Consider the following 18,661-nt stretch of genomic DNA (forward strand, 5'->3'; position numbering starts at 1 on the left):
TAAAACTCCAAATGGAATTATCATTTCACTGCTTCAACTACAATGATATATGCATTGGAGAACATAAATAAGAAATCTTATTCTGCTTATTTTATATACTTTCCTTAAAGTTTCATAGGTATAATAAGCTTAGGACCTGAAGGTTGAACAAGACCCTACCTAATGCCTTCAATTGAAGATCTCAGTACGTTAGGAAAAGGAGGGGGTTATCATCTGGCAATTACTTATAATTGTGACGAATGCCGCTGAGAAGAAATGAAGTTGCCTTGTACCTTATAATACCGTAGGTGATGCCAAACTTAGTCCAGGAAATCCCAAGAGACAGCTGGGAGGAAATGAGCAGAAAAGATAAAGGAAAGGGGAACATCAAGGAATGACGAATGGCAGGAAGCCTTATGCCCTTCCAGGAATTAGAAAGATAAGCCATGGAATTGAGACACAGAAATATGGGAGGGGTGGGGGGAGAAGAGGAGGTGGGAGAAAGGGACAGAGTTCAGTTGCTTGTTCCATTTTCAATTACGGTCCTGGTGAGACTTGGGTTACCTTTCCCTTGACTATTCCACCCATCCCCTCCAAACTATTTCTGCTTAAATCTAAACTCTATATAGCTCCCAGAATAAAATGTGTGTGATAATATATAGTACTGTATTCTACCCTGTAACATGCCTAATAACACACATTGAGGGAATACACAGGGAGTCATTGGTCACCTACTTCATCTTGCCTTTTTCTTGCCTCCCAAATCTCAGCTATCTCTGGACTCAACTCCACCAGGTCTCCCTGGTGTCCAGACTACTCCAGCCTCACTGATTCTTCCCTGACAGTCAGAGCCTTCACTCACATCTGTAGCTTGCCTGACCTGAACATGCTTCCAGGCCTTCACCAGGAGCATTCTTTCTCTGCATCTGTCTCTGTTCTAGTGTCTCCTAAACAAGTTATCTAAGTCAGGCTCTCCTCCAATCCATGCTCTCTTTTTCTTCATAATAATTAACACATATTTTAACTTACTTAAACCTCAAGAAAAACCCTCTGAGGTAAATACAAATTCATCATTGAAAATGAAGAAACTGAGGAGAAAAAATTTAGAAAATGTATCCAAAGTCATTTTTAGAAAATGGTAGGGAAGAATTTAAACCAGGGCAGTCAAGTTTCAGGGATGGAATTTGTAACCTCCATGCTGAACTGCATCAAGTTGATGAACGCTGAGGAGATCCTGGATGAGTAGATGACTCATTTTTTCATTCAAGTGACATTATCGATTACCTATGACGGGTCAGTCATTGTTTTATTTATTGAAGACAAAGCATTAAACAAAGCCAATTACTACTTTCATAAATTACATCCTAAAAGAAAAAGGCTGACAGTAAAAAAATATAAATTAGGGCGGCGCCTGTGGCTCAGTCGGTAAGGCGCCAGCCCCATATACCGAGGGTGGTGGGTTCAAACCCAGCCCCGGCCAAACTGCAACCAAAAAATAGCCGGGCGTTGTGGCGGGTGCCTGTAGTCCCAGCTACTCGGGAGGCTGAGGCAAGAGAATCGCTTGAGGCCAGGAGTTGGAGGTTGCTGTGAGCTGTGTGAGGCCATGGCACTCTACCAAGGACCATAGAGTGAGACTCTGTCTCTACAAAAAAAAATATATATATATAAATTAAGATATAACATATAGGTGGTGTTAATTAAGATCTTTCCATTTCCCCTCCACCCAGCCTCCCCACCACATCCAAGATTCCAGCTTATTCCTAACTATACCCAAGAAAATCGGATCTAGCAAAATCGGTCCATTTTGTATTCCACACCTAGAAGCTGACCACAGGCACATAAAGTGACCTTGTATAAATTGGAAAAGGTGGTTGTTCTGGGCGGACAAATCATTAAAAATTCACATTCTTCTAAGCTGATACAGCCTGTCCTTGCAATTTACTTGCTCTGGCTAATGCAACCCTCTCATTTCTCCCAAAAGGTATCTATTAGCTATTTCAACATTTTGATCAGACTAAGTGTCTGGTATTTTTTCAGCGGCACCACTTTCAAGGTGCAAAAGTATGATTATTACAGATTGAGTTCATATTCTCAATCTCATTTTCCTTTATCGGGAGTGTATACCTCTTATCCAAGATTTAATGGTTTAATATAGCGCCATTTGTCTATAAATAGCCTCTTTTATATTAACATATTTATGGTGTTGTACATAGTATTATATTTTATGTCTGATACTAAAAGTTACTCTTCCCATTCACTCTTTCCCCTCATTTATTTAGTTTAAAATATTTATCTATTTTATTCATTTCGTTGGCATGCCGTGTCCCATCATAGGAATAATTTGTTTCCAACTTAATTAATGCTGCAATATTTTGTGTGCACATATCTCTACCTAGACTTAGAATTTCTCAGCCCTATAGGAGGCACATTGCAAACTGCTTTATCTTGCCAAATTATTTCCCAGAGCCCTGATAATATTTTAACTCCCATCAGCATTGTTTTGTTTTCCCAAATATACACCAATAACAAGGCATTGTCAGATTTTAAATTTTTGCCAATCTGCTATTTGTCAAAGGGTTGATTGTTTTTGCTTTTCTTTGCATTTTCCTACTAGAGCTTGAGCATCTTGATATGTTTGTTTGTAGTTCATCCTTTTCTGTGAGTGACACATTTATATTGTTTAGCTACTTTTTGTTGTTGAGACAGAATCTCACTTTGTCATCCTCAGTAGAGTGCTATGGTGTCATAGCTCACAGCAACCTCAAACTCCTAGGCTCAAGTGATCCTCTTGTCTCACCCTCCCTCAGGGGTAGGACTACAGGTGCCCGCCACAATACCTGGCTATTTTTAGAGATGAGGTCAAACTCTTGCTCAGGCTGGCCTTGAACTCCTGAGCTCAAGCAATACGTCCACCCGTCTCAACCTCCAAGAGCGCTAGGATTACAGTTGTGATCAAACTCCTGGGCTCAAGTGATCCTCTTGCCTCAGCCTCCCCAGTGGGTAGGTCTGCAGGTGCCCTCCACCACACCCAGCTATTTATCTATTTTTATCTGAGTTAAACATTTTTTTAATGAATTTATCAGAGTGCTTCATTTATTCTGAAAAACATTCCTCTGTCAGTAATCATATTGAAAATATCTTCTCCCAGACTTGAACTTGTCTTCTCACTGTGTTACGTTGTCTATTAAAACCAACACATTATTTCTCCCTTAAAATTTGTACTTTCATGTCTTGTTTAAAATCCTTACCTCCCTGAAATTTATATATGTCACCTATGTTTTTCTTAAAGATTTTTAGTTATTTAATTCAAATTTTAATTTTCTTTTTCTGTTGTGTGACATATGGTTCTTCTTTTATTTTCCACCTAGATAATCAAATTCTCCCCTAACTGAGAATTAAAATTTCCTCTCTCCCCTCTCATTAGTAAAGCCATGTCTGTGGTTTACCAATTTTTGAAGATGGTGGCAAGTTGATGTCTGGGGTTGCTACTTTATTTTGTCACCTCATTATCTATTGATTGTCTATCCATATACACAGGCATATTTACCATTTGGGATAAAGAGTTCATAAAGCAGTTGAAAGTTATTTGGGTTGAGTCGTGCTGGGGAAGAAAATGCCAGGAAGGTTATGCTAACCAGTGTGATGAAAATATGTCAAATGGTCTATAAAACCAGTGTATGGTGCCCCATGATCGCATTAATATACACAGCTATGATTTAATAAAAAAAAAGTTCATAAAGGAAATTTTTTAAACTAAGGCTCAGCCAAATATTAATGGTTCTTTTAAAGCGGACTTCTCTGTTTCTAGCCATCTACAAACAAACAATTCCAGTTTTAACAGATTACTTCATCCATTTGTATATTCCAACCAAAACCCTGAAATTGCTGCAAACACATTGTATTTTTGCTTTTGCTCCAACCAATTCCCCACCTGCCATGTTCTCCCCTCCCCCTCCTGGCCTAGCCAGCCCCCCTTACATATTCATGGCCCACATGAGCCCAGCACATGTCACAGTTCACCAACTTCCCTGGGTTATTCACTTGGTTTTCTTCCTCCATGCACATTTTTTTCCCTCTGCCTGTGAACTCTGAAATACGTGTCACGACTGAAAAAACGATGAACATAATATCAGAAACCTGGAAGTATTTACGGAAGAACATATCTGATAAATGGTGAACATTCTCGTTGAAAATTATACCTTAGTCAAAGAGTGAAGGGAAATTTACTGACATAATTTAAATGCAAAAAAGTCTAGCAGAAATGAAAATTACTATAAATATTTCCTTTTAACTCCTTTTGGATGTATCTGTTTGACCTCCTTTCTAGTCTCTGACATTTTTTTGGCCAACTTGGTGCTAATATATCATCCGTCAAGCCAGCACAACAAGGAAATTTTCTTGTAGGAAAAAAAAATTAAAGGTTTAAAAATATTGTTGATTGAAGAACATAGAAAATACCATTTAAAAGCCTTTTAAATTACCATTCCTTCCATTGCAGCTAAATTTCCTTTGTCTCATTTCGTGCAGCTGGTCTGAATGATGACAGAGTGGTTTGTGATTATGTGGATGACATTAGGTGCCAGCTGAAATGGACACTGACAGAAGAATCCAGCTTCCTGAATTTATAATTCCTGCTACATTTGGCACTGCACCAACTTTACAATTATGCAACCCTCTTCTCCCGTCTTTATTTTTTTCCATAAATCCCATGGCCAATGAATGCTGCTATGGCAACAATAGCCAGGGAAAGCTGGGGGGGTGGGGGGGGCTTGGCTATAAAAAGAGTTTTAGAGCATCGTGGTAACTGGGAGCCCAGTGGCAGACTCTCAGCCACCAAATACTGTTACGCATCTTGTCTAGGAGCAAATGCTTCTACCAAATTTATTTACCTGTGTTGCGGAAGGACTTGGTACAGAATTCTAAGGGCTGTTATTGCCAGGGTGGTTTTCATTTTCAATTATTGCCTGGTTCATTCAAATCACACAGGTACATTTCCACCAGTCATACGACGCTCCCTAAAATAGACTTTTAGAAACCGAGCACAGCTGTCAAAATAATGTTATCGTCTTCAAGAATCTGTTTTGAAGATAGTTATTCCAAAGAAATTTGAAAGTTATATTCTTATAGTAGCACACTAAGTAGCTCATACCAGTTTAGTAAATCAAATATTCCATACTGCTAGCTTAATAAGATGGGGAGTCATGCGTGAAATGACTGCCAGGTTAATGACATAGGGAGCCAGGCATGGCATGTATCTGCATATAATAGCACAGAATGTTCTCCTAAATCCTTTAAATTACTCATCAATTCTTAAACAGGCATTTAACTAAGTCCTGATTCAGAATCAGGAAGAAAGTTTTTTTGAAAAGAAAAAAACACCTATGTGTTTGAAGTGACTAGATAGGAGCTAAATAAAACCTAAAAGGTTATTTTTGGTTTGAAATTCTTCCCCTGGAGAAAGGACTACAAATCTGCGTAATGACACAAACGCTTCTCCCAGGCCAGAGGGAGAGGCCCACACAGCAGCCTGGGCTCCTTTCGGGCACTGTCTGTAGCATGTGCACAGGGAGCACAGATCAGAAGTTTCACGTCCAGCCTCAGCAAGAAAGATGGAGCTCTAAAGCAGCACACACAAAAAATGTAGATTAAATCTAAGATTGTTTATTGTTTACAGTGTTTACCCAATTCTGAACAAAATGAACACGTTTTCATTCACTTGGCAACCTACGCATTCGTGATCTGAAGGAACAGGTGCCCCTCCAAATTGCTTTGTCTACCTGTTATGTTCCTTTCATACAAACTGACTGGACTGCTTACAGTCAGAGCCATTATGAACCCTGACCATCACTCAGAGGAGATCAGAAAGCACTCATGTCACACAAAGGCTATTTTCACTATCTGGTAGTAATGGTTCACAAAAAGCTTCATTAACTCTTACAAATACTCATTACAAAATGGGTTGTACGTGTAGATCTAAAAACCAAAGCCCATCCAAAGATGAAGGGTGCAAAGATTTAAGGTGACTGGTGGTCTCTTCCTGTCATCTCATAATAATGGTCCCCGAGCCCTGAGCACATACTCCGCTCCCGTGTGCTGAGGGCACTGTCTGCAGCCCTCACCATCGTGGGGCTTTCTCTCCATTTGACAGACAGGGAAACTGAGGCTTACAAAAGTCAAGTAACTAATCCAAGTGACAGGCAGAAGCCAGGATTTAAACTGCTTTCTGTCTCAATTTAAATCCCCATTTCCTTTCTAGTAACCACACCATCTCTCCACGATGTATTTATTAGCAGAGAACAAATGACACATATCTTGAGAGAATGAGGAAAAATAGGTTGAGATTTTTTTTTTTAAAGATTTTCCAGATTCCTTACCTTGCCATCATGTGTCAATGCAGGACACGAGCCCCGACACCACCACTTCTTATGGTGCAGTTACTCTCTCTGAGGATTTTGATTTTTTTAGCTGATTAAAATTATAAGACACTTGTAATCCTAGTGCTCTCAGAGGCCAAGACGGGCAGATTGCTTGAGCTCGGGAGATCCAGACCAGCTGGAGCAACAGTGAGATCCCATCTCTAAAAAAAATAGGTGGACATTGTGGAGGGCGCATATAGCCCCAGCTACTCAGGAGGCTAAGACAAGAGAATTACTTGAGCCTAGGAGTTTGAGATTGCTCTGAGCTATGCCACCATGCACTCTACCGAGGTTGACAAAGCGAAACTCTGTCTAAATACATAAATAAATAAATAATATAGGACAAATAGGCAATAGGATGCATTTTGTTTCTAATTAATATCTTGATGCATTCTGATGCATGGTTACAGAAATATAAAGCAAAACCCAACCCCTTGAAAGCAGAGGCAAAAAATGTCCGTGTAAATATTTACATATGACCAATGGGTTGACATAACTCCATGGAGAAATGTTTTCTTTCACGTACAACCCTTTTTTAAGTGTTCATATATCTGAATGGAAAATCCTTAGCAGTGATATGGGTAGCTTTGATACCAATTACAATAGTAGCCATAGCTATAACATGTGTGTCTCTGCCGAAGGTGGGATTTGGCAGTCAGCTGCTAAAGCATAAATGATTTGCAACACCTACCTAACATTCATCCAATAAGTGTAACTGTGAATTTTTTTTTAGTTTGTAACATGTACTAGCACAAAAGTATGAGAAGCAGGGTGTTTTCTTCTGCTTGATTTATAAGTTGCACATCAAGAAATGCACTTAAAATGAGAAAAAATAGATAGCTGATATGGAGTCAGATTATAGACATACAAAAATAAATGAAGCATAGATTTTTGTTCTCCAGAAGCTCACAGTCTAATTGGGAAAAACACTGGCAAATATTTAATCTTCTAGATACTGCAATATAAGGAAACATCAGAGCACAGAGATAAATGTAGCCCAGGCAAGAGTGGGTGTTAGGGAGGTTGTGGAAGGTTTCCCAGGTGACATCTAAGTTGGAAATGACAGGATGCAGAGGACTTAGTCAGGCAAGCGGAGGTGGAGGGGGCGTAGCGTGTCAGTCAAGCATTTGAAATAAAATCCAGCCAGGGAGGCAGGAGAATTATAGGCAGCTCAGGGATGCCTGGGCAGGGGATGGTGTGTCAAGACCCATGTAGCGTTCACCTCTAGAAAACCCTATAGGTGAAATTGGGTTTTAGTTTTGAAGCATAATTACAATGGGCATATTTTATGATCCAAAAAATGGCCCAGTAGCAGACAAGATTGCTGTTTACAGTGGGATGATGTGTTGAGGTCTCATTTTCTCAAAAAAACTAAATTGCCTAATATCCATAAAAATAAAGTAAATTTAAGCTGAGGTAGGTGACAAATTACATCTACTCTCTTGCTTTGTATGGTCTAGAGATACTTGTTTCTTACTGGTTTAATTTTTTTTCTTAGACTGCAGGCACACAAAATTGGGTTATGCAAGATCCTTCATTAATCTACGCATGTCCTGCTTTCTTTCTTTCACACATTTATTAATTTCAGTAACATAATAATTGCCTAGAAAACCACAAACCCTAAAATTTATGACCTAAAAATCTACATCTAATTGTGCAGAACCCTCACCACCAATCTATTACCTTAAACTGGGCAGCAATCATCCCCAATCTTATCCATCATTCCCTCACTTTCCTTTTTAGGTAATATTATTGCTTCTGAAGGTTATAAACATTAATATATGTTTACTCTATTATGAACACATTGTGTTCTCTTATATATTTTTATCATTTATATGTATTTACTAAGCATATCAAGAATAATTTTAAATTATTTATATCTCAATAAAGATGATATACAGAATGTGATTCTTTGAGAATTTTTTTTTTGCTTAAAATTAAATTACTCTATTGCTAAGATTTTATGAAGAAGACCCCTTTGGCAATTGAAGCAACACCAAAAATAAATAAATGGGACATGATGAAGCTAAACAGCTCTGCACAGCTAAAGGTACAACAACTAAAGCTAACAGACAACCTTCAGAATGGGAGAAGATATTTGCATGCTGTAAATCTGACAAAGGGCTGATAAGTAGACTCTAAAGAAAATTCAACAAGGAAAGAGCAAACAATCCCATTTATAAGTGGGCGAGAGACATGAAAAAACTTCTCTGAAGAAGACAGACCAATGATCAACAAATGCATGAAAAAAATGCTCATCATCCCTAATCATCAGAAAAATGAAAATCAAAACCACCGTGAGATATCACCTAACCCAGTGAGAATAGTCCACATCACAAAGACCAAAAGCTGGGAATGCTGGCATGCATGTGAGAGCAGGTAACTGTTTTACACTGCTGGTAATTACAAATTAATCCAGCCTTTATGGAAAGAAGTATAGAGAATGCTCAAAGAGCTAAAAGCAAACCTTCCATTTGATCCTGCAATCCCATTACAAGGTATCTACCCAAAAGAAATAAAGTCATTTTACTATAAGGACATTTGTACTAGAATGTTCATCACAGCTCAATTCACAATCACGAAGATGTGGAATCAACCCAAATGCCCATCAACTCGTGAATGGATTAATAAATTGTGGTATATGTATACCATGGAGTACTATTCAACCATAAAAGATGGAGACTTTACATCATTTGTATTAACCTGGATGGAGTTGAAGAACATTCTTCTTAGTGAAGTATCACTAGAATGGAAAACCAAGTATATAATATATACAATACTAATATTAACACAATAGATAAACAACTATACACTCATATGAAAGAAAAAAAGAATTAAATTTGGTGGGGAGGGAGATGAGTCCATTATCACCCAACGTGCACAATGTGAGGGTACACAGCACATCCCCTGGGTGAAGGGCTCAATCACAACGTGGACTTTACCTAACAAATGCAAATGATGTAACCTACTCATTTGTACCCTCATATTAATCTAAAATTTTAACAATAAAATAAATTATTAAACTTATATTTTATTTTCCTCCTCTGCTCACATTTTTATATATAATATTGAATAATTATGTCCATTTCTGATATCCAATAATTGAAGCTTCCTGCTTTATTGTCTGGAATGGGAACATTTTTATGCCTAAAGTTTTCTAACACCTAAATTAATTTAAAATGTTATGCCTTATGTACAGAAACCCATACCATATTAACAAACTACTAAGCTGAACTCAGAATCCTCTTCCCTTAGCTTTTTCATTTTGGAATGTAGGCAAAAGAGACATTGTATTACAGAGCATAGGAGACAGAACATGGACTCTAAAACCAGGGAGACCTGAGTGTGAATCCAAGCTCTGCCACTTACTGGGAATGTGACATTAAATAACATCTTTGATTTTGCAGAGCCTAAGTTTCCTCTGTACAAAATTAATATGAACATAGCTACTTGTAGGGTTTTTATAAATATTTAATTAGATACTTAATCAAAACCATTGTTCTAAACCTAATTAGAATCCCCCGGGAAACTTGAGCAAGTCCTGATGGCTGGGTCCCTTCCCCAGAGATTTTGGAGGTAATTGGTCTGTAGGGCAGCCTGGGCATTTATTTTTTCAAAAAGTTACACATGTGATTTTAATGTTTATCTAAGATGGAGAGATACTGATCTAAATATATAGCCTAACGCACTGCGTGGTATATAGAAAGCATGGAAAAATACCTACCTAGGATGGTGATGACAGTGAGAAGAAGAAGAAAAGGAAGAGGAAGAGCAAGAAGGAGAAAGAGAAGAGTGAGGACTAACAGGAGGGGAGGAGGTGAATTCCAGCTACAAATTCAGCCAGCGGAATTGTCCTCGTGTGATCATTCTTCCCCCAAATTCAGGACAGAAGCACAACTTAGTATGGAGATTAACAGAAACTTCATTATAAAAAACACAGCCTGTTGTCATAGCTTTTCATTTCTAATCCCCTATGTAGCCTATAAAATAAATATAACATCACTTTTAGGAGTGACAAATAGTTCAGTGGCATTGCAATAGGTTAGGGCGTAGCTAAGCCAGATTGCAAATTCCAATCTAGTTGTTCCACGTTCAGGACTATTTCTACTATGTTACAGTTGTCCACAATGGACAAAGGCAAAAAATTCTGCCTCTTCATAGAGGTAACTTAGACAAAATTTCCTAAGTCTGTAATATACTCCAGGAGGCACACAATGATTTTAGACTAACATTTCTTCCTTCACTAATGATTGCATTAACTTATGAGTAGTTGGAAGCTAAAAACTATACTTTATTTACTGTATCCCTAGTGACTTGCTTAATACTTGGCGCTTAATAGGTGCTCAATAAATGGTTGTTGAATGGAAACTTGAATAAACCACTAAAACAAACCCCTTTTAGCAATTTAAAGAAAAATAAGAATGAAAGAGTAACAATATCTGAGAATAAAAAGTCTAAATCCTTCCTTTAAAATGAACAGTCATTAATATAGTACAGTAATTCAGCAGAAAACAGAAGTTATTGTGCACTCTTTCTCTGCCTCTCTCAAACTCTGTCCCTGTTTTTAAACTCTCTCTCTACACACACACACAAGTACAATGACAGCTCTGATGGTCATTCCAGAAAAAGAATTCCAAAATTGCTTTGAAGGGTGTACTAGGCACTGGCATCAGTGTATTGCTTCCCGAAGGGAGGACTTAGAAAATGGCCATAGTGATATTCAGAAATGAGGTACGCAGCATTTTTCCAGGATGAGTTCACAAACTTAATTGTCTGACTTTGTGTGTGTGTGTACTTGTATACATGCACATATGTGTATGCATATACATATATATATATGATCACACACACACATACATACATTCAAAAAGTATTGTTTAGTATGTAAGGTTTTACACACTTTTTATTTTATCAGTAGAACATGACCAGGATGGATCTTTTTAGTTTCAATTAAGGTTGATTGAAATTGTATAGGTAAATTTTTTAACTTCAAATCCTACAAGGATATAAACAAAAACAAAGAAAAAAGAACTTCAATAAGATCACCTAAAATGTTGCCAACACAAAGAAAATAAAAATCAATATTACTGCCTATAAAGATGGGGTACAAAATTATTAGATAGCGAAGATTATAAAAAACTTTTAACAGAAATGAAAGTAAGAAACAAGATTGTTATTCTACAGAAAAACAACTTTCTGCCTAATATAGTCATAATAGTAACAAAGGTATAGTTTATTTAGCATTATATTAAGAGCTACAATAATATGAAATAAACAGTATAAGAGCGTTGCATAAACATTAAAATGCATCCTCTCCATCACAGGAATCATGCCTTATTTAGCTAGCTTTATGGATAGGAGATAAAAGAATGTGGGCATCATTACCTGGTGAATAGTGGACATAGGGGTTCAGATAATTTTGAAACCCTATTTGAGATGACAGTAACACTGTTTTCTGAGGGGCAGGAGCAGGAGGAATCCTTTTCTATCTTCGCTTCATGACAGGCATTGAGTAACATGGATAATTCACATGATATCAAACAATTTCAAAATCTCTGGCCCTTAGGGTGGTCAGGTAAGGATTTGTGGAAAATCAGGATTAAACTTGCCTTGGAGGCAGCAAATAAATTAAATGGGGGAAAAAATTGGGTTGCAAATTCTAAGCAGTAGAAGAACACGATTAAAAATCACCCTGGTACACTTCATCGAGAGAAACAACAAGGAGATCAGTTTGGCCAGAGCTGGGGTCCATTTGAAAAAATAGTGGAAGACAGGCTTGGAACATTGGGTTAGGACCAGGTGGAGGATTTTAAGATATTTCATTTTATCCTGGTTGCTAATTAGGAACCTGTATCACACAGAAGAGACTAAAAGGTTATGATGAGATTCAGAACAAAAGTCTGAGTACTTTAAGACCGAAGAACAACTCCACCTCCGGTTCCTGCTACATCTTCATCTCAGCTTGCTGAGGAGGTGGCTTCGTATTTGTCTGATCCAGGGATACAGGCTGAACCATCAAAAACGTTTTCACCATCCAAAATGTCACCATGGAAGGGGGGAAGGGAAAGGATATGCACACAAAGGCTCTGCAATGGTTTGAATATTCTTGTTCTTTTTTTTCCAAAAGTCACATTGAAATTTAATCATCAGCATGACAGTTTTAAGGCGAGGCCCTTTCAGGAGAGGATTATACGCTAAGGCCTCTGCTTTCATGAAGTGTCTTGTAAAAGGGATTGAGATGAGTTAGTACCTTCTCCTTTTTGCCCTTCTGCCTTCCCCTGCATAAGGACACAGGGTTCCGCTCTTCTGCCATGGGAAGACTCTGTAGAAAGGCTCTCCCCATATACCAAACCAGCTGTTCCTTGGTCTTGGATTTTCCGGCTTCCAGAACTGTAAGAAATAAATTTCTGCATTGTAATAAAATACCTAGTCTGTAGTATTTTGTTACAACAGCACCGATGGTCTAAGTTTTCTACAGACTGCCATCTACCAGCGGCATCCACTCCATCCGCATTTCATTCACCAAAGCAAGTTACATGGTCAGGTCCAATTTTGCAAAAGTAGGGAAGAGATATCCTACCACATGCCCAGAGGAAGAAGCACTGGCGATCCCAAATGACCACTCAGAATGTCTGATGGTTTTGATCAGCTTCAACACACTTAGAAATTTATTTGGGAAAAATACTTGGCTGCAAAATGTGAAATAGAAGGAAAGGCCAGAGCTGGAGATAAGGGAAGCCTCAGATTACACCTGTCAGATGTAGCAATAAACTCTGAGGAGGAGAAAGCACAGCGATGAGAGACATTGAGAAGGACTTCATTAGCAAACTCTGTTGAATGACAGGCTGAAGGTGTGAAGGAACGGAGGATCTTGAAAATGATTAAAAGATTTCACGCCTAGATAAAAGAAGTTTCTCTTAAAAGTTCAAGGGAGCAGGTAGTTTGGGGAAGATGAGTTTAGTATGTCTAGAAGCAATGTCCATCTCACCGGAAGTGTCTGTGCAGCCTGTGGAGGTTCTGGACATCAGATGACCCTCGAGAGCTGCCTTGTGTTAGCAAAGGCTGGGTCTGGAAACCTGCCAGGGGCAAGGGCAGATGCCTAGATTTAGCATATGTGAAGATGGGAGACAAAACTTGAGGAAAAATTGTTCCAAACACCCACAGAAAATGTACATATTTTGTGATGTAAACCATTTTCTCAGACTTAGTATTCCCATAGGTTATCCTTTCACTGCTCTGAGCCAACCCTATGTATAATTCAGGAGCATTCCTTGGGGGAAAATCACATAGACCATGACCTCCACGTCGAGCAGCTTGAGAAGCGTATGGGGTTTCAACCTATCAGAACTTCTTGTTATCTTAAAAGCTCACTCAGGTTTCACTTCTGAGATTTCCTTCAAGCACTTATGATATCTGAAGAATAACAGGCCAGTTGTATTAAAATCTGGGGGATATGGTTTCACTTCTTGTGTGATTTAATGACTATCCGGCATGTCCCATTAACTGGGAATTTGGACAATGAGACCCTGTTAAAAGAAATGAGGAATCTTTGGCATGATAGTTCAAATATTAGGTGTGCCCATCATTTCCCAAAGGTGGTAACCAAAAAAATGAGACAGGATTAGTTTAATGATTAAGAGAGAAGTATACAGCATGGTGACTGTAGTTAATATCATAATATATTATGTACTTAAAAATTTGCTATGAGAGTAGATTTTAAGTATTCTTACCACACACACACAAAGATAACCTTGTAAAATGACAGATAGGCTAATTAGCTTGATTATGGTTATAATTTTTCAATGCCTATACATATCAAAATATCACATTGTATACCTGATGTGTATATCTTATTTGTCAATTATATTTTAACAAAGCTGGGTAAAACACTAAAGGGAGAAAGATACATTAGGAAATTGCCCATTTAAGACATAAATCTCAACAAAAAATGAAGAAATGCTATCGTAAAAAATATTAAACCAACCGGCAGTATTGGTATATATTTCTGTTAAAGCATGTGTCCTCAAAATAGGGAAAACAAAGTTGAATATCTACTGATACGTAGGGTTATTGATGATGTATTAAGTGAGAAAAAACAAAAACAAGCTTGAAGGAAATGAGTATATTATTCTACTATTCTGAAAATGGAATAACCAACCAACCAAAAGCTACCTTTTTTTTTTCCCCATTCATGGGTTTGTGTTCATTTCTATGAACAAAAAGAAGAGTAAATTGGTAATCTTATGAGAATATGAGAAAAATGATGTGATAATTGGCATTTTTATCACATCTTTGCTGTATATTGTTTTCCAAGTTATAATCAGGAAGTATAATTTTATAAGATGAAAAACATCACATAAAGAAAACCATGTAAATAAAAAGAAAAACAGAATGGTACGTGAATCCTATTATGAAAGTTGAATTTTAGAGCTTCTAAAAGGAAACCTGAGAGTCATTTAAAAACAACCAAAATACCTTATAGAAGGCTCGGCACGTAGAATGTCGTGGTACATTGGTACAGGAATGGTAAAGAAGAGTTCTTTTATATAAAGAAGGCAATTCGGACTTGGTGTAAGGTAGCAATCTGAGCTAACCAGCCTTTCCTACTCAACTAGGGCCATTCAGAGTAGACCAAATTTATTACCAAAATGGTACAATGAACAGAGGAAATAAAGATCGATTTTATGTACTGTCTGGTTAGTTTTTATAGAAAATATTTGTTTTAAGTTTTGCCTTATCAAATTCTTTGGTTCAGTAAGTGTTGCTCTATAGGAGATGCTTAAAAATATTTGAAACAATTTAAAGTTATGAGAAAAATATGAAGAAAGAGCTTTTCCAGATTGTGAGCCATGCAGCGTAGGAAAATTATCATCGGAAGAAAGGAAAGGTTCTGGATTATCTGATGATTTTCAAGGAGTAATTTAAAAGACCCTAGAAGATCACTATTCAAATTGTTCTAAGGAATTCACAAGTGAATCTCGTTTTGTAAATGGAAAAATTAAACATCAGAAAGGTCTCTGGGTTATAAATGACAACAAAAATTTTAAATAGACTAGAATAAATTAAAATCAAATAAGCTATATACGTGAAGACTCCACTACATTTATCCCCATGTTCAGAAAAGTGAAACGTTGCAGTCATCTTTTTAAATGTTTCCAAATGTTAGTCTTTCCAATTTACAGCTTCATTCAATGTGTGAGTTTTCTTTCAAAAATGAGTTGTGAATAATCATGTTCCATAGGGCTTTCTATGTTAAAAAATATCCACTCAATTCAGAGCTATCTTATTTATCTGGCTCCTACGTGGCTAGACCGTCAGTTTGTCTGGATGGATTTCGTGTACAAGTAAACCTATTTTCTTAAAAATGAGGCCAATACATAAGAAGAAAATTCTATTAGGGAAAAGCACCTATAATCTTAGCTGAATGATCTAAAAAAATTACATCCACTTTTCATGAAATGAAAACCACAGGACTTCATAAATTCTTCCTTTGTAGAGGACAACTTGGTGTATATGAAAGCATGTTCTATCTGTACCACATATAAAAACAACTCAAATCAGACTAAGCAAGGCAGCCAAGGCAAGCAGAGATCCCCACTGTGCAAACCTGAGTCCTGTGCAGACAATTCCGAGATTATTTTCTGCACCTCGGTGTTACAGGGAATGAAGGCAACTAATTGTGCATAATCATTTTTCAAATGGCTTCCACATCAAAAATATCCATTAAATCCAGCACGACATGATTTTTCTGGCCCCCCACCTGTCCGGGTCTGTAGCTTATGTTGATAGATTTTATGTGTAACCTTCTGAGTCCTGCTCCCGCACATTACTCAGTCTAGCACAGTCCTTCAGGGTAGGTTTCCTTCTCCCCATTTTACAGATAGATATGCTGAAGGCAAGAAATGTATGTATTAAGCACCTTATCCAAGGTCAGACAATCAATTACCGAGTGGGCTGGGTTTTGAGCCTCAGTAAGTTTGGCTTCAAAGTCTAGATCATTTCCACTGTATAATGCTGTCTCCAGGAGGTTACTGCTCAAGGTACCTCACCTTTCGTAAATTAAAAAATAAAAAATAAAAATGATTAGGCTGAACTCTTAGCTTTTCTTTATTCCCCTTCAGGAGAAGAATGAAGTAATGAGCTAGAATGACCAGTTAATGAAACCACTGGTGATTTAATGAAGACACTGCGGAGACATTTTATAGAATGACCAGATTCACTATATTTCGTTGCATTTAAAAAATCTATAAATATGCATGTGTACATAATTTTACATAATTATATAAGTGGAATCCTCCTTCCCATCAGCCACCACCAGACACACATCTTCACCTAACAACCTCCTCCATGTTCACTCTCCAACACTTGGAGGTCTGTCATTGGCTGTTTAGTTACACCTTTTTTTTGACACATCTTTCTGTTTTTCTTCTTATCTTCTCCCCACTGAACAACTCCAGTAAAAAGCCTCGGACATATCCTTTTATAACTTTTTCATGTTCATATAATTACATAAAACACACTCATATTCATACCTGTGATTACAATACCTACAAATATAGGAAGGTGTGTCCTTCTTTTACAAATACTGGATCAAATCACACTTTCTTTTCTTCATCCTACATTTCTCACTGAACAATGCACAGGATAAACCCCACCAGGTCCACCACCAGTATATTCTCTGATTCATTATTTTTATTATTTGTATGAATACAGCAACAAGCATCCATGTGCATATATTTTTATTTACTGGTATTTTCATTTTTGTTTCTATGAAATAGATTCCCAGCAGTGTAACTTCTGGGATAGAGCATATTTAATCTTGATTGTTATAGCCATTGTAAGATTGCTTTCAAAGAAAGCGTTAACTATTCATTTCATATTACTAGCTGAAATGTATGAAATTGCCTTCTTCTTTGCATATTTCTCATAGCAATAGTTCTCTTCAATTCTGCCATACTGATGAGAATAAGGTGATATACCACTGTTTAATTTAAATTTCCCTGCTACTTATTTATTAAGGTTTTCACAAGGTTTTTGGACATATGGATTTAGTTTTTGATGAATTTCTATGGAATAACTTTCTTATTCTATAAATTTTGAAATATATTTCAGATAGCAGCCTTTTTGTTCAATAAAGATATATAAAGTGTTGTTTTCTTTTTTTCATAAAACCCCATCCTTTATTTAAAGTTCGGGGGACATCCAGCAGAAGATTTAAATTCTGTCAAATAAGTCTGTCTTTCCTTCTTTAAATTTCTGTATCTTCTGACTTAGAAAAAAAGTTTCTCTGCTCCTTATGTTCAATATTAAACCCACCTAATACTCCAAGATTATGATTGCCTTACTTTTTATATTTAGATATTGAATTTAATCTGGCATTTAAAAAATAGTATAGGACAGGAAATAATTTTCCTAGATGGACAACAATTTGCTGCCATTATTTATTAAATAAATCACTTTCCTGCTGAACTGAAAAGTTAATTTTTTTTTCTATTTTTAATACAGGGGAGAGTGTGGAAACAGTCCCCCCATTACCACAAATTCTGCAGTCTGACTTTGGGGAAATTGCAGAGGTTAGCACATCAGGGGGCAACGGATAAGCCCTGCCCTGGGGACGCCACCCTTGTGATTATGGTATCTCCCCTGCCAGGTTAAGTATGAAATGTTGATTTTGTTACACACTAAATTCATAAACACACTGGTGGTGGTGTGTGAAAAAATGCTACTCCAAATCTGACACCTTGGTATTGAGAAAACAACAGACACAGGAAGGCCCCTCCCAACTTCCTCTTACCCTTCTCCCCTGAAAGAGGCCATCAACCTAGAAAGACCACTCTGACTGTCTCCCTTGAAGACCCTCGTGTGACAAGTGTCTTCTCCTAAACCCAGAAAAGAGGAATGTCACATGGAGAGGCCAAAAATCCAAACAAACAGGCCCTGCCATGTCCCCCCAGTGTGTCCCCATTAGATCACACTCCCTTCCATCCAGTTCTATGTGACCGTCTCCTCTGTACCAAACCTGAGCGTAACAATCCAGTTTTTTCAGGTTTTTTGGGTCTTCATTTCTGAAGTCTCCCATCTCACTCACATAAAACTTCTATTGCATTATGTAGATGTTTTTCTTTTATTCATCTTTTTGTCATAGGGGTCTCAGCATAAACCTAGTTCAGAAAGAAATCTTTTTCTCCTACACTGGCAACTCTTTCTAGAAATATTACATCTTTTAGTATTCCATATTATCCAAAAGCAAAAGTGGCACCAATTTT

General features: G+C 37.4%; 1 non-coding gene across 1 annotated transcript; it reads right to left on the minus strand.

Annotated features, from left to right (window-relative positions):
• Positions 1-17,897: 17,897 nt before the first annotated feature.
• LOC128593049 (U1 spliceosomal RNA) lies at positions 17,898-18,054 on the minus strand. The gene has a single exon (XR_008382229.1). It is a non-coding gene; the product is annotated as a U1 spliceosomal RNA (small nuclear RNA).
• Positions 18,055-18,661: the final 607 nt, after the last annotated feature.

Source organism: Nycticebus coucang, chromosome 8 (genome assembly GCF_027406575.1).
Source record: "Nycticebus coucang isolate mNycCou1 chromosome 8, mNycCou1.pri, whole genome shotgun sequence".
Classification (NCBI taxonomy): Eukaryota; Metazoa; Chordata; class Mammalia; order Primates; family Lorisidae; genus Nycticebus; species Nycticebus coucang.